Source organism: Arachis hypogaea, chromosome 19 (genome assembly GCF_003086295.3).
Source record: "Arachis hypogaea cultivar Tifrunner chromosome 19, arahy.Tifrunner.gnm2.J5K5, whole genome shotgun sequence".
NCBI classification, from domain to species: domain Eukaryota; kingdom Viridiplantae; phylum Streptophyta; class Magnoliopsida; order Fabales; family Fabaceae; genus Arachis; species Arachis hypogaea.
The window spans coordinates 156,101,319-156,116,781 of record NC_092054.1 but is presented as its reverse complement, the minus strand read 5'-3'; positions in this window follow the sequence as shown (position 1 = coordinate 156,116,781).

Sequence of the window (15,463 nt, the reverse complement as noted above, 5' to 3'; positions counted from 1 at the left end):
GCTCTTTCAATTCAGTGATTTAGGAAAATTCACAAGCTGCTCTCCTATGCCTTTTTTCTTGACTACGCCCAATACTGGCAAGACGGAAGCCTAACACCTGAAATTTCAAAAGACAATGTCTGTTAAAAAGGAAAAAGAAGCAAGACACAAAATATCAAAACAGAAAAGATACTTGATGCAAACCTGCAGGAGCTGATCTATTCCTATATCTCCAACCTCTTCTACCCGGCTTATGTCTGACACTGTTTGAACAATTTCGTCAGCTACAACACTAAAAGGAAATTTTTTACTCCACACTGAACCAGACTCTCCTTCTTCTTCGAATACATGGAGCTTCTCTTGCATTTTAGTAAAATTTGATAAATCCTCAAGCTGAAGGCTATTGTCTTTAACTAACACCTCGTCTGCATTAACCGATTCCGACTTCCTCTTTTTAAACACTATACCCTTTTTCTTTGGCTGAGGCTGGTTGACCTCGGTACCACCATCAGCTTTATCGGCATTTGAAGACGAACCATCAAAGTTTTTTGCTTTAAAACGAGACCTTAAGCTCGAAGCAGTCACTCCCGGAAAGTTACCAGCTGCAGTATCATAAAGAATTGCTCAGTCTATAAGTTTATCAGAAAAATTTAAAACCAAAATCCCCCCAATTTCTTACCAAAATATTCTAAAACAGCCGATCTATTCTCCTCCCACAGCAATAAGTCAGACACAGATATCAAACCACCCCTATCCACCATCTCAATCAGAAATGAGATAATGCACTCATTACGGCCATTGATGAGTTCTGGACCTAGTATGTGCTGCGGTTGGCAACACCAATACATGGGAAACTTTTCCCCCAGATGCTCATCAAGGTAAAAGGGAAAATCTTCATCTATTGATTTCACTTTCAGAAACATTTCTTTAAAATCTTTAAAAGAAGATTTATAAAGTTTGAAAATAGCAAACCCTGGCGTACTGTTTAAATTTATCCACAGGCCCTTCCATACCCCCTTCGCTTGGAATAAAGAAAAAAACAACTCCAACTCTGCCTCAATCTCAAGGAAATCCATCAGAGCTTGGAAGCATCTGATAAAGGCCCAGCCATTCGGGTGTATTTGAGAAGGAGCGCAATTCATTTGTTTCATCACATCACACTCAAAACTAGAGAAAGGAAGCTTGACCCGCAATTCCTCCATCACACAGCTATACATGTAAAAATTTTCAAAATCCTTTTTTCTATGAAAAACACGATCAGATCGATTGCATGGCAACAACTCTACCCGAAACCCAGTTCTTACTATCCTTCCCAAATTTACCCTATCTACACTCTCCCTATCAGAAAATAGTGATGCCCGTATATGTACATCTTGATCAACCCAACCATAGGTCTCATCATCTTCAACACCAGAAAACAATTTTTTCTTTTTATCACTCATTTTCAAAGAAGAAGCCAGTAGAGAAATTAGAAGTAATAGGAAGAAGAAGCAGTTTTACTAACCTCTAGTGCTCATTCTTCTATAAGAGTTCCACCTCCTACTCAAACACGGTAAACGTGCAGCAAGTTTCACTAAACACTAATTTAATTCAACTCTTCAGTTCCACAGTTACATCCTGACCGTTAAACTAAAGCCACGTTAAACGGTTAAAAAGCCTCATAGGAAGTTGAACCAAACCATAATAATTGCATTTCACATCAACCAATGACTCATCGCAAGATTACACCTCACCTCTTCGAATACCAAGGGTTGAAGTTAAATTGAGACACGTTGATCTGGGGGCTCCACACGCCGAACTATAACTCGTCAATTAAAAGCTCAACCTGTCCCCACCAAGTCAGGCCAAGCTTGGGGGCTGTGATATGACCAGTAAAGTCGGTTACGAGTTATAAGCTCGGTAACGTGTTCACCATTATAACCGAATATTTGCTATAATCGGCATTCATTCTCACACAATAACGTCGGATAGGCAATAAATTCCCTCTCCAGACGTTACGACTTAAATCTAAACGCTCAACAACAAACGAGTATAAAAGGAAAAGCAGGAACAAAAGAAGGTAAGCAATCTTTCTAAGAAAAAGACTCCATACATATTCTCTTACTGACTTGAGCGTCGGAGTGCCTTTTGCAGGTGCCCGATTCTTCCACTCTTTCTTTATACCGAGGTTTTGGATCGCGTCTTAGGAATCCACCGACCTTATCAGGAGGACGACCTATCTGGAGTGCGACCTATACCTCGGCCTAAGCTGGTAAGAACATTAACTAATTAAAAAAAGTAGGTGATAATATTCAGGTCTATCAACTTAATTCTATGGTGGATAATCACTCAGCGTCTACATATCACTCTTTTTAGTCTTTAGCAAAACGGGTCCAACCAAATAAATATAATTGCGGAAAGTTCACAAGTCTTTTTTTCGTGATGGGACCAAGTGTTTGTATATGCATAAATGTCACCTTTAAGACTATATGATAAAATGTAGAAAAATAACAATAGTATATAGTCAAATAGGGTATTTTGCATCAAATATTTTTGTCTTTAACAAAATTTTATTATATTAAAATTTTTAAAATTCATAAAATAAGGCATATAAATTTTTATTTTAATTAGATTCGTTGTTTTATTTAAATAAATACGTTTTTAAAAAATATAATAGAAGGACTTATATATCTTTTTTTCATAAATTTTAAAATTTTTAATATGATAAGTTTTTTTTTTTTTTTTTAAATGACTTATGCAAATTTTTTTAAAGATTTATTTGATATATACTCTAATAATAAGAATAATTACTTAATTTTCAATGAATTATAGTTCAAATGATATAATCTTCCCCTACTCAATTAAAAGGTTACGGGTTCGAGTTTCTTATTTTTGGTAAAAAAAAAAAAAAAGAATAATTACTTAATTAGTGATAAGGGTTTATATCCATAGTCAAATTCTTTTTATTGCTAGTAGTGACTTTCATTTTGGAGGATCAAAATTCCACGCTAATACTGATTATTAATTGATTAATAAAGTGGTGTTTATAAAATCAGCCTGCGACGACGCGATATCTTGTAGAATTAGTGGAAGTTCAATATCAAATTAACATCGTTTGCCCTACTATTTTAACATACATCTTAAATATAAAAAGATTTCATGAACTTACTGACTTACACGCCAATCCAATTCGCGCAAGCGTCATTCATTTGTTCATTATTGAAACAGAATAGAGTTTGAAGTTCATATAATAATGCAAAGTCGATGTCACTAATTTAAATATTATTTGTTGTAATAATTTGATAAATCTGTGGTCTTTGTACATGGGACCAAACTCTTTTTTTTTTATGAAAGATATGAGACTCGAACCCACAACCTCTTAATTGAGTATGAGAAGATTATGCCATTTGAGCTATAACTCATTCACACATGGGACCAAACTCTTGATAGAGGCAAGTGTCACGATTTCATTCCCTTAACCTTGCTCCCTTAGCCGTTGCCGGTTGCCGGTTACCACGCATGCATAAAAATAAAAATAAATGGAAAAGTCAAATATTGGAGTTATGGTGGTGTCCCCTCTTTGCCGTCCACTTGTTCTTATTTTTCTAAGCTTAGGCCAAGTTGATTGGTTTTAGGAGCTGTCTGTGTCTAAATGCATTTTTATCTCCATCAAGGATCATGATTTTGGTTTACTTCTATAATATCTATCCACTATCCGGTATGTTCTAGTTGCCAATAATTACTCTGATTCATTGTTCCTTACCGTTTATTTCACCTAGCCACCATCCTCTGCTTACCTTCCATGCCTTTGTCATGTAAAGGAGGATAAAGAATAAAAAGAAATAAGTGAAGGTAGGTTCTATTCCTCCTCAATAGGACATATTAATATGCTGCAACAAATTTAGATTTCATTTAAAGATATGTTGCTTGACAATAGATTGTTATATACACAAGATATAATTTAAATATTCGATAGCTATTTAAGTGAACAAATGAGTTAATTACTTTACAACTGAAGTTACTTATTTGTTTTTGCAATTCTTTTGTTTTTAGTATCATTTGTTTTTACAATTTTTTTGTTTTTTATAGTATTCTCCAGTCTGGCAGGTCAAGAACTAATCCGTCATTAAGGATTTATCGTTGGCCAATGAATTGTTGCATACACAAGATAAAATTCGAACTTTCGACATTTATTTAAGCAAACTAACCACTAAAACAACTCAATTTTTTTTTTTTAACTTATTGCTCGTTATCTATGTTTTTGGTCAGAACTCAATGTCCATTTTTTTTTTGTGACTAACTCAATGTCCATTTGAAATAGTTGTTTTCTTTTTTTTTTTTTTTTTTTTTTACGTCTGATTGAGTTTCTTTATCTATATGTTTGGTATTAAAAATATGAGCTAGCTCAACTTAATTGGGCCATGTGAACTACAGAATCATGTATATGGGAAGAGGAGTGGCCCAAACGAGTTGTGGATTAGCATTTAGCGATTGGCAGAATCTTAGTAGACAACATTATTTACAGCCCGACCGAAAAAAGAAGACAAGCAGAATCAAAACAAAAGAGGGGACAATGGCCATTGGCCAACATGTATCTGATATTTACCACCATACTGCAATGTTCTAAACACGAATCATCATACATTGTGAACATCCTCATAATTATCTTTTCTTCTCTTTGATGTGTTATGTTGAAAATTCCTTTTCTATTTGATTTCTAATTCCAAATAAGCCTGTCTTTTTATTTTCTCTTTTCCCTTAGGTTGATTAGACAATCATTAGTTCATTAAAGAAGTGCTCGAATCACACCTTGTACATGCAGGCCAATGATAAACTCTTAGATGGAATTTCGATCTGCGAAAAATTAGTCTTTAACCTGTCTAACTGGAGATACAGAGGCGACCAAAGGAAAAAGAAAAAGAAATTGAAAGTTCTAGAATATTCTACTAGAAAAAGAAGAAAGAGATTGGGGTGCTGTAAAAGAGGTGCCAGCAGGAAGCAGTTGGCAACACATTTGGCTAATTTGGGCCCTGGGCCCGGGGGGCATGGCATGGATGAATCTTTTTGGATATTAAAAAAAAAAAAAAGAGAGAGAGAAAGGAAACCAAGACAGCCTGAAAAACTTGATGGCGGCCACACTCCGTTGTTGACACCATTGCACGCTTTTCTATGTTCCCATTCCTAGTACCAAAATGGCAAAATTAATCGCTCCCATGTACGGTAGTTATCATAACGAACAGCAATTGATTCGGTCAAAAGTATTGTGTTAACTTGTTAGTATAGTAGATCAGTGATTCAACAAGGTTATTAGTTGAACCGTTTATAATAACTTATTATTACCAGTGTATTATTCATTTTTTTTATAGATTAAATATAAATAACAATAATAAATTTAATTTTAATCAAGATGGTAAGTATATATGCTACTATATTAAAATTAAATGATTATGGATTCAATTCTTACAGTTAATAATTTTTTTTTTCTTATAAATCGTATACGATGAAACATGAAAGATATTTTAAAAAGATATTATGTAATAAATTTCTCCTCATCTCTACTATATATGTATTAGATAATCCAATCAAACCTGACGTTTCTATCATATTTTTTAAAAACATATTTTTGTTAGGAAAATAATTTTTTCAACTAACAATCAAAGAGAAATAAGAGTTTATTATTGACTGAAAAAAAAATTGTTTTCTAATTTTTTTCTTTAAAAAATATTTGTTGACCTAATTATAATAAAAACAATATTTTAGCTTTAAAATAAAACTGGGTTTTGTTTGGATAAGCTTGTTTTTTAAGCCAAAGAAGGACTAGTCTTGCCCTTAGCTTGCATAGAAAACAAAAGTCAAGACACTAACTTCACTTCATTAAGCTCTTTTAGCCGCTATTCTTAACACATATCCCTTCAAGATATTGAAAAAACGCTTTTTGTTGGACCTTAGAACCATACATAGAGGTTAGGCAAAATGGGGGAAGCTAAGGGTCATAATGTTTGCCACCACCTATGAGTCGTATGCAGTTAGTTTAAGTTATGGGTAAAGTATGGTTTTTGTTCCTAAAGTTTGGTAAAAATTTTAAAAATATTTTTAAGTTTTATTCTGTTTTAATTTTGTCCCAAAAGTTTTTTATTTGCATCAAATATACCGTTGACGGTTAAATTTTAAAAAAATTTAATACCAATTTAACAATAATATATGAAAATTATACTTGATTTGCTTGTGTTGAAGGTTATTCTTATGAAATTGTTGTCGAATTGGTCTTAAATTTTTTGAAAAATTAGCCGTTAGAGGTATATTTGATGCAAATCGAAAACTTTTGGGACAAAATTGAAACAAAATAAAATTTAGGGATATTTTTAAAACTTTTGTCAAATTTAAAGGACAAAAAATATATTTTACCCTTAAGTATTTATGCTACTTTTGTTTAAGAGAATAGGATTTAAGAGAATAAAATAAGACAAGATACTGAAAATAAAACATAAAAAATAAAGACATAAAATTTAATATTTTTATATTTTATTTAATAATAAAATAAAATAAATTATAAAAATTTAATTTATTTTTAATTTTTCATTTAAAAAATTTAAAAATATATATAATAACAAAAATATAATTATAAAAATTAATAAAAATAATAAAAAATAAATTATACTTTTTATTAATATTTTTGTCTATTTTTTTATTTATTAAAATAAACATAAAATATATTAATTTAATATTTTTAAATATAATATTTTTATTTATATTTTATTTATCAAATATAATTTTATATCTCAATATTTCTGTCTCAATATTACCTGCCTGTAAATAAATACAACATAAGTACTTAGGTAATTTTATAAAGCTCGGGGAAAAAAAAGTAAATTACTCATCACCATATTATTGGACCCACATATGTATACAGTTTCGAGTATTCAAGCTGCCACCTCATGCTGCATGTAATAATTGAATGAAAAATGCATAAAAAGTTAGGAGAGTGGGACCGTTTCCCATTTTCATCTCCTTTTGTGAAGACCTATAGACTTAGGCCGAATATTCTTTTTTTTTTTTTGTAGACTTAGTAAGCAATAAGCATTGTAGCCACATGTCCAAATTCATAATTTCATGTCGATCTTTTTCTATGCTCTAATATAAGATCATCTCAATATGTATGATGATTTAAATTTTGACTGAAACCTTGCTATAATGATGTACCTTTATTTACATGTATGACCCTGCTGCCGGTAAAACCCCACATATATTTATTCTTTCTACATTTTGTCTCTTAACATATTATATCGTTCAAGACCGGATCTTGTGTGCACATAAATGCATTATAATGTAACCAAAATTATAAACAAGACTTTTGTAGCCAGTTTTGCCTTGCAGCCTGATTCATATGACATTTTTCCCCTTAAATTATTATTTGTTATACTTGTGCATAACGTAATATAATAGCTAATTTTAATGACTAATTTTTTTAAAACAAATAATATTTTTTAACCCCATTTATAGCGGTCTGGTTATTACTTATTATGCATTTCAGTGTGTTTTTATTTCTTCGTTGTTTTTAAGTAAAAAACACACACTATTTTTTTTTTTTTTTTGGTATAACACACACACTATATTTGTGCATTAGGTTCATTTGTCTAAAATAAATCCATATATAAAATCCAAACCTGATAAGGTAAGAGCTGAAAGTTTACAAGACAAAACACTAAACAGCTCATTGGGTTGGCTTTCTTCTTTTATGTGTAGTTTGGCCATAGCGGTTCATTTGTTGTTGATTCCACCCAATTTGATAAGATCCTCTCTGCTTGTAATTATATTCTCAAAATTTCAAATAATAACAATTCCCCTAAAAAAAATATAATTTAATTCACGTTAAAGAAATCAATTTTATCTTCCGTAATTCATTTTACTTTATCATGTAACAAATATTAGTAGGAGGAGTAAAACGGGTCGAGTCCGTTGGGTCGAGTCCGCTAAAGCCGCTAAAAAAAGCGGGTCAGGCTAGAATTTGGAGCCCGTCAAACTCGCACCTCTAAATTAGCGGGTTTTGGCGGGACGGGGCGGACCGGTCCGCCAGACTTGAAGATTTTTATTTTTTTTTTATTAAATAAAAGAGTTGTTACTATTATAAAATTAATAATTATAGAATTTTTAAACACTTTTTTTTTATTTTTTGTTTTTATTCTTCTTTTAGTTATTAACTTTATTTATTTTATTTTACAATTTCGTATATATGTTCAAATTGTGTGACTTTTTTTTAAAATAAAGATGATTCTATTGACAAATATTATTTTGAATAATTTTGTTGAAGTTAAAAAATTTAAAAAAAATAGTAAAAAAATTATATTATAATTTGACTATTTTTTTTTGTATTTGATTTTTTAATTATTATTTTTTGGTTAATTTTAATGAATTTTATTTTTTAAAGGACTAACCCGCCAACCCGCCAATCTGCCATAAAGTGAAGCAGATTAGCATTTTGAACTCATTTTAATTGGCAGTAGGGATGTCAATGGGGCAGGGCGGGGGCGGGGGATGCCTCCCTACTCCCCATCCCCGCCCTCAGAGTTGCTCCCCATCCCCGCCCCATTCTCCGCCGTGGGGGAATATTGCTCCCCATCCCCATTCTCCACAGGGTCCCATTCCCCGCGGGGACCCCATTCCCCATCTACATAATGGTTCTAACTAATTATTAATTTCTATATGAATAGAGCTACAAGTATCTATCTAGTACAAAAACTGCAAGATTTTATACAAAAAGTCTAAATGATACGATGGTGACTTCTTTCGAAATAATGCAATGGAGGGACGCAACGACGAGTCAAAAGATAAAGCAATGGACGAGGTGGGAGATGCGACAATAGAGAGGAGAATGGACACGACGACAGAGTTACGAAAATGAACGCCGCAAATAGAAATTACCGCGGTAAGGGTGATGGCATGGTGAGGTGTGACGATGCGGTGAGAGGGTGACGAGGGGGTGGCTGCAGAGAGGTTGGATAGAGTATAGACAGCCTTAGGGATCTCTGAATTGAAGAATGATTATGCAAATAAAGATTAGGAGTTTTGGGTTTCTGTATATATATGTATGTGTGAGAAATGACTAAAAAACATATATGAGAATAAACTATTAAGGATAATTCAAGGAATTAATAAATTTCGGGGAATAGTGGGGACGGGGATCTCCGCTCGGGTCCCCGCGCCTGCTTCGGGGGAATTTTGTCCCCCATCCCCATCCCCACGGGAAAAATTCCCCACAATCGAATCCCCATTCGGGGCCGTCTCCGCAGGGATCTCCGCGTCTCGGGAAATTTTGCCATCTCTAATTGGCAGAGCAGAACGAATTGGAACAAGTCGGCCCGCTTTACCACCCCTAAATAGTAGAATAATAATAATAGAGTGTCGTTAGTAATTGAAAAGAAGTTAGCTAGCAGTTAGATATTTATGATTGTAATTGATGAATATATCTGTAAATACTTTGTATCTTGTATGTTTTACACAATTTTAACACATAATTCTATTTCTTTACTTTTTTTTTCTCTTGAGAAAGAGAAAAATACATTTATCTTCTTAAATTTTTTTTTCTGTATTTGATTATGTTTTTTTCTTAGTTACTTTCTAAACTCACCTAGTTTGTACGTCAAGGAAACACGATTTTATGATTCCTCACGAACGCGATGGATCAAATTTAATTTTTTAATCGATTGGAATAGCCAAAAAATTTATTAGGATCAATGAAAGATCTAATTCATTATTATTTTTGTTCTTGATTGTTAATAAACATGATAGATTTATAATAAAATAATTATTTATAAAATAAAAAATTATTTTTATAATTAAATAAAATATATGAAATTAATTTATAATTAAATTTAAAAAAATGACTATTTAGCAATTATTAAAAAAACTTAAAAAATATATTTTGTTATGAGACCATTTAATGGTCCAAAGTCCTGAGCATTGTTTCTGTGTTTAAGAAATTACATTGTGCAATTAATTAATTGAGTTTATTTTCTTTTTTTTTAATGCTATTTTTTCAATTTTTTTAGTCTCTTTAGTATTAAGATCTTTCATATATATAATTATATTTTTTAATAAAATTTTTATTTTTTTTTGTTTATGAGTTTTTTTCTATTTTTATTATATTTTATTTTTGTTTTATATAATTTTTTTTATTTTTGTTTGACTCTAGTATATTATTTTTATTATTGTAAATTTGTTATAATATAAATTCTTAATCACATTAAAAAGATAAAATAAAAAAGATTAATTATAATTAATAATAGAGTACTGAGAGTATTAGAAAAATTATGAATAATATAATTTAATAAAAAATATTTTGATGTATTATTTTTATTTTTGATATAAATTATATTTTATTAATTTTATATATTATTTTTATTTAATAAATAAATATTAATTTTTATTTATAAAATTGATTAATAAAATTTATTTAAATGATTAAAATAAAATAATATAAAATAATTGTTTTTTAATAATTTTTTATATAAAAATAATTTTGAGTAATATAACCTGAAACAAACTTAATTTTATACAATTTTATTTATAAATTTCAATCCAAATATACACAAAATATCTTTTTAAATTTGTAGCATTATTATCAGTTCGTGCATCAAATCGATTAAAGTAAGTAGAGAATTTTGATATTAAAGTAAGTAGAGAATTTTGATATTGAGATAGGAATATTGAACCTAGAAATATCTAGGAATATTGAAAAGTTTGAATAAATTACTCTTTACGAACGAAATTTTCTTCTGATGAATAATGCACAGACACATCAAGCATAGACACGTGACACGTCAAGCATGTATATCCTCTTATGATAATAAAAAATAACGAATTCTTAAAAAAACAAATAAAAATAATGCTAAATTAACATTTTTTTAGGAGTGCAACGAAGATTAATGATTAAAAATAAAACAGATATAGAATTGTGAATGTACAATGACAAGAAATATTTTCACTAAAATTTGACATATTTATAGATTTTTTATTTAAATTAATTAAATATATTATTTATTGGTAAATAATTAAATATTTATCATTTGAGAGATTTTTAAAATTTTTGAAATTAAAAAAAAAAGGATAATTTACCTATTTAAATTGTTTGGAGAATTATGTTACCAGATTACAATTTTTAAAAAATATAAACATAAATACAACTTCTACAAATTTATAAAAATCATATCACCCTTCCGCGGATTAGAATTGCACATAAACCACTACAGTTGCGATTTATGTTAAATAGCGTGCATGCAGAAAGCGCTACACCCTGTAACGATTTCTGAAGGAATAGGCAACATAAAAAAACTGGAGTAGTATGCAACAGTTTCTTCACAATATGACTGCTTGGGATGTGTCTATGGATGTGTTTGACAAACACGTTAGAAAAAAGAGAAGCACGTTTGAGTCTCTTAAAATTAAATAAAAAAATTATTTCTTTTCTACCAACCTTGATGATACCAGTAATTATTATTTTTATGGCTTCACAGTAGTTTTTCGTTCCATTTTTTTTCATCAAAGTCTTTTAAATTTGTTTCAATTACTAGAAAGGTGAATATTTTAATTTTTTTTATTATTTTTAGTACTCTCTTTCATATTTTAATATTTATATTTTTTTTGTTTATATGATATATGTTATTGATTTTATAGAATTTTTATTCTTTCTTATCTGTATAAGTTTTTTTATTTATTATTTGATGTACTTTATTTTTGTTTTCTATAAAAAAATTATTTTTTATTCGACTTTGTAAAATTTGTAATTGTAATTATTAATTTATTATCTAATATGTTTATTATCAAAATTTTGGATAATATGAATTATGATCCTATAAAAAAGGACAAAATAAATGAAAAACTAATTATAAGTAACAATAGAATTATAAATAATAAAAATTTATAGCTTAAAATAATACTAAACTACTGATAGTACTAAAAAATTATAAAATATTTTCTTTTTGTTTGACATTATAAAATTTATAGTACTCTTTTTCATATTTTTATTTTTTATTGTATTTATTTTATTTATATGATAAATAATTTTTATATTATTTTTTTAATGTTCTAATTTTTCATGTATATTATTATTTTTTGCAATTCTTATTATTTCTTTGTTTATGTTAACTTTTTTTTATCATTTACTGTTCTTTATGTCTAATATTTTTGTTTTGATTAAAATTTTTTTATTTTTTATTCGATTCGATAAATTTTATAATTATATTGTAATTTTTTTATAATATAAATTAGGATTCCATTCAAAAATCCCCAAGTGAACAATCTGCTATTACCTCAAGCGGATTTATATTCATCTAATTTTTGAAGAAATCTGATAGGGTGTAGCGATTTACGTACAATTTTAATTCGCAAGAGAGTGCCGTAGTTTCTGTAAATTTATAAAAGTTGCATTTACGTTTACAATTTTAAAAAGTTGTAATCTGATAACATAATTCTCCAAATAATTTAAATAGGTAAATTGTCTTTTTAAAAGCATATATAACTCAACCTAAGAATCACTCGACTTTAAAATTAGTATATTTATCTTTTATTTTAAATAATTAATTAATTGATATGTTAAGATATTTTAATTTATTTAATTAATAAATATGTAAAATAATAACATATTATAATAACATATTATAATAACTTTTTTTAAGGGTAAATTACTTAAATAAGCTCTGTTAGGGTTTTTTAGTGCTCTGTTAGGATTTTTAACAGAGTCTCTGCTGCCGTCAAGGTTACACTGTCAACGTCAGTTAAATTTTAACACAAATCTCTGACTACTAGTTTGACAAAGATAATTTACGTAATCAGCATGGCTGAGGCAAGGAGGGATGAAGATCGGACCGAGGAAGACAATAAAAAAGGAGGTAGGAATGTGATTCTGCTGGAAGAGGCAGACATATCAGAAGGTATTAACGCTTGCTCCAATAGTGTCTATGGCAGACTCTTTGCTTCCAAAACCTTCTCAGTTGGAACAATGGGGAATGCTTTAAAGGCTATATGGGGAAATCCAGAGGGGTTTAGCGTGAGTGACAAAGGGGACAATTACTTCCAATTCTTTTTTAATAAAGAGGTGGATGTCTTGCGCGTTGAACGTGGTTCTCCATGGCTATTCAAGGATTACGTGCTCCATGTCAAGAGATGGAAGGAAGATCAGAACGGTGATGAAGAGATTGTTTCCAATTTTTCAGTTTGGGTTCAATTTTGGGTTTGCCAGAATCATTTAAAACCCTCGAAGTTGGACGTAAATTGGGAGAGAGGCTGAGCACAGTGTTGGAAGTAGGTAAATTTCATATGAGAGACAGAGAAACTAGGATTGTAAAGGCCAAGATCAATATTGAAACTACCAAGAAAGTGAGGGATCAGTTAATTATTGCAGGACCTAATAAAAAGGAGGTAGAGGTAGCATTGCGCTATGAGAGACTTGGAAAGTTCTGTACCTACTGTGCAAAATTGGGGCACGAGATGAAAAACTGCCATGATCTGCTGAAGGATACAGAGAGTGATAGGGTAAAAGAGGATGACATTGACGAATGGGTTAAAGCCAGTCAAGTGGGAATACGAATTAACTCTGAAAGAGAAAGAACATTCAACAACTCAGCCCAGAATCAGAATAAGGCTACTCAACGTAAGAAAAATCCGGTCTTAAACTGCTTATTGGAGGAATTTGCAGGGATGTCAATGCAAGAGGAGGAACAAAATTTGAAACCGTAAAATGCTGGCAACAAGGCAGCACCTGAGTCACCTCAATCAGCCAACTCTAGAATAGAATACATGGAGGTTATCATAGCTGGTCAGTCTAATACCAAGGAGGATGAAGGACAATCTATGCAATTCACTATTGGGCAATGTCTCACAACAGAGGAAGGCAGGAAGTGGAAAAAATTAGCAAGACAAGGTACTGGAGGGTTGGATACTAAAGCTGGATCCAAAAAAAGGTTGATGAGTGGTATAGTTGAATGATCTACAAAGAAATCAAGAACAGAGGATGAAAATGTAGCTGAACAGGGGGTGGAGGGTGCTAGCCTACAAATGGCACCCAAGGCGCCATGAGAACTATAGTTTGGAATTGTCGGGATTTGGGGAGACCCCTGACAATTCACACCCTAAAAGGGATATGTAAATCTCACTCCCCCGAAATTGTGTTCATAAGTGAAACAAAGAACCAATCTCGACAGGTGGAAGCAAAACTCCGGGCATGCAGCTATGAAAACTGGCATATTGTTAACCCGTCAGGAATGGCAGGAGGACTTGCGCTAGCTTGGAAGGACAGCATCAATGTTCAAATTATAAACAGCGGGGAATTCTTTATAGCAGCTGAAGTTAAGGAGTTCGGAAATAATGGGGTATGGACGTTCATTGTTGTCCATTTGAGCTGTTCGGAACAAATTCGAGCCTTACAGTTTGAGGAGCTTACAACAATGAGTCAACAACTGGAAGGAAAAGTGGTAATAGCGGGAGATTTTAATGCTATAAGAAGTCAAGCGGAAAAGGAGGGTGGAGGCCAAAAATAAGCAACTACCATTGCAACATTCATTAATTTTATTGATAGCAATGAATTAGTGGATATTGGAATGGTGGGGCGGCCTTTCACATGGACAAACCAAAGACAAGGAGAGGTGAAGGAGAGGCTTGACCGCTATTTATTAGGGATGGGATGGAAGCTGAAGTTTCCGAATGCAGTGGTGCACATGCTCACAGAATCAGGCTCGGATCATGCTCCTATCTTGATGGAAACTGAACCTCAATCCTGGCATAGTAAAAGGCGTTTTAAATACCAGGAACGTTAGTGTGGAGAAGATGATGTCAAAAGAATTGTCAGCGAAGTGTGGAAAATGGAAGTAGTAGGCTCGGCTATGTTCTCCTTGGCCCAAAAGTTGAAAGAATGTAGACATAGATTAGTTCAATGGAAGATAACTCACAAAGCAAACTCTCGAAAAGAAATTGAGGACCTTCAAGCTAGACTAGAGGAGCTGCGGGTGGCTGGAATCAATGGGGGAGAGGAGATTACCATATTGGAAGAGAAGTTGGTGCTAGCATATATGAAAGAAGAGAGCTATTGGAGAGAAAAATCTAGAGTCAAATGGCTAAAAGAAGGAGATCAGAACACCAGATTCTTTCACCAGAAATTTTAATCAAGGGTGCGAAGGAACAGAATTTGGAGATTAGTTGGGAGGAATAATGAGATTGCATCGAAACCGGAGGATATTGCAAAGGTAGCTGAAGACTACTTCTGCGATATTTTTACTTCTTCTTGTTCGGTTGATCCGAATCCATATTTGGAGGATTTGGAACCTAAAGTTATAGCTTCCATGAACCGTAGGCTCCAAAGGCCGATAACTATGGACGAGGTCAAAAGAGCTACGTTTAGTGTTCATGCTCAGAGTGCTCCTGGTGATGACGGGTTTACAGCTAAGTTTTTTCACTTTTTCTGGGATATAGTTGGAGGTAACGTTTTTAAGGCAGTGCGAAGTTTCTTTCACAGTGG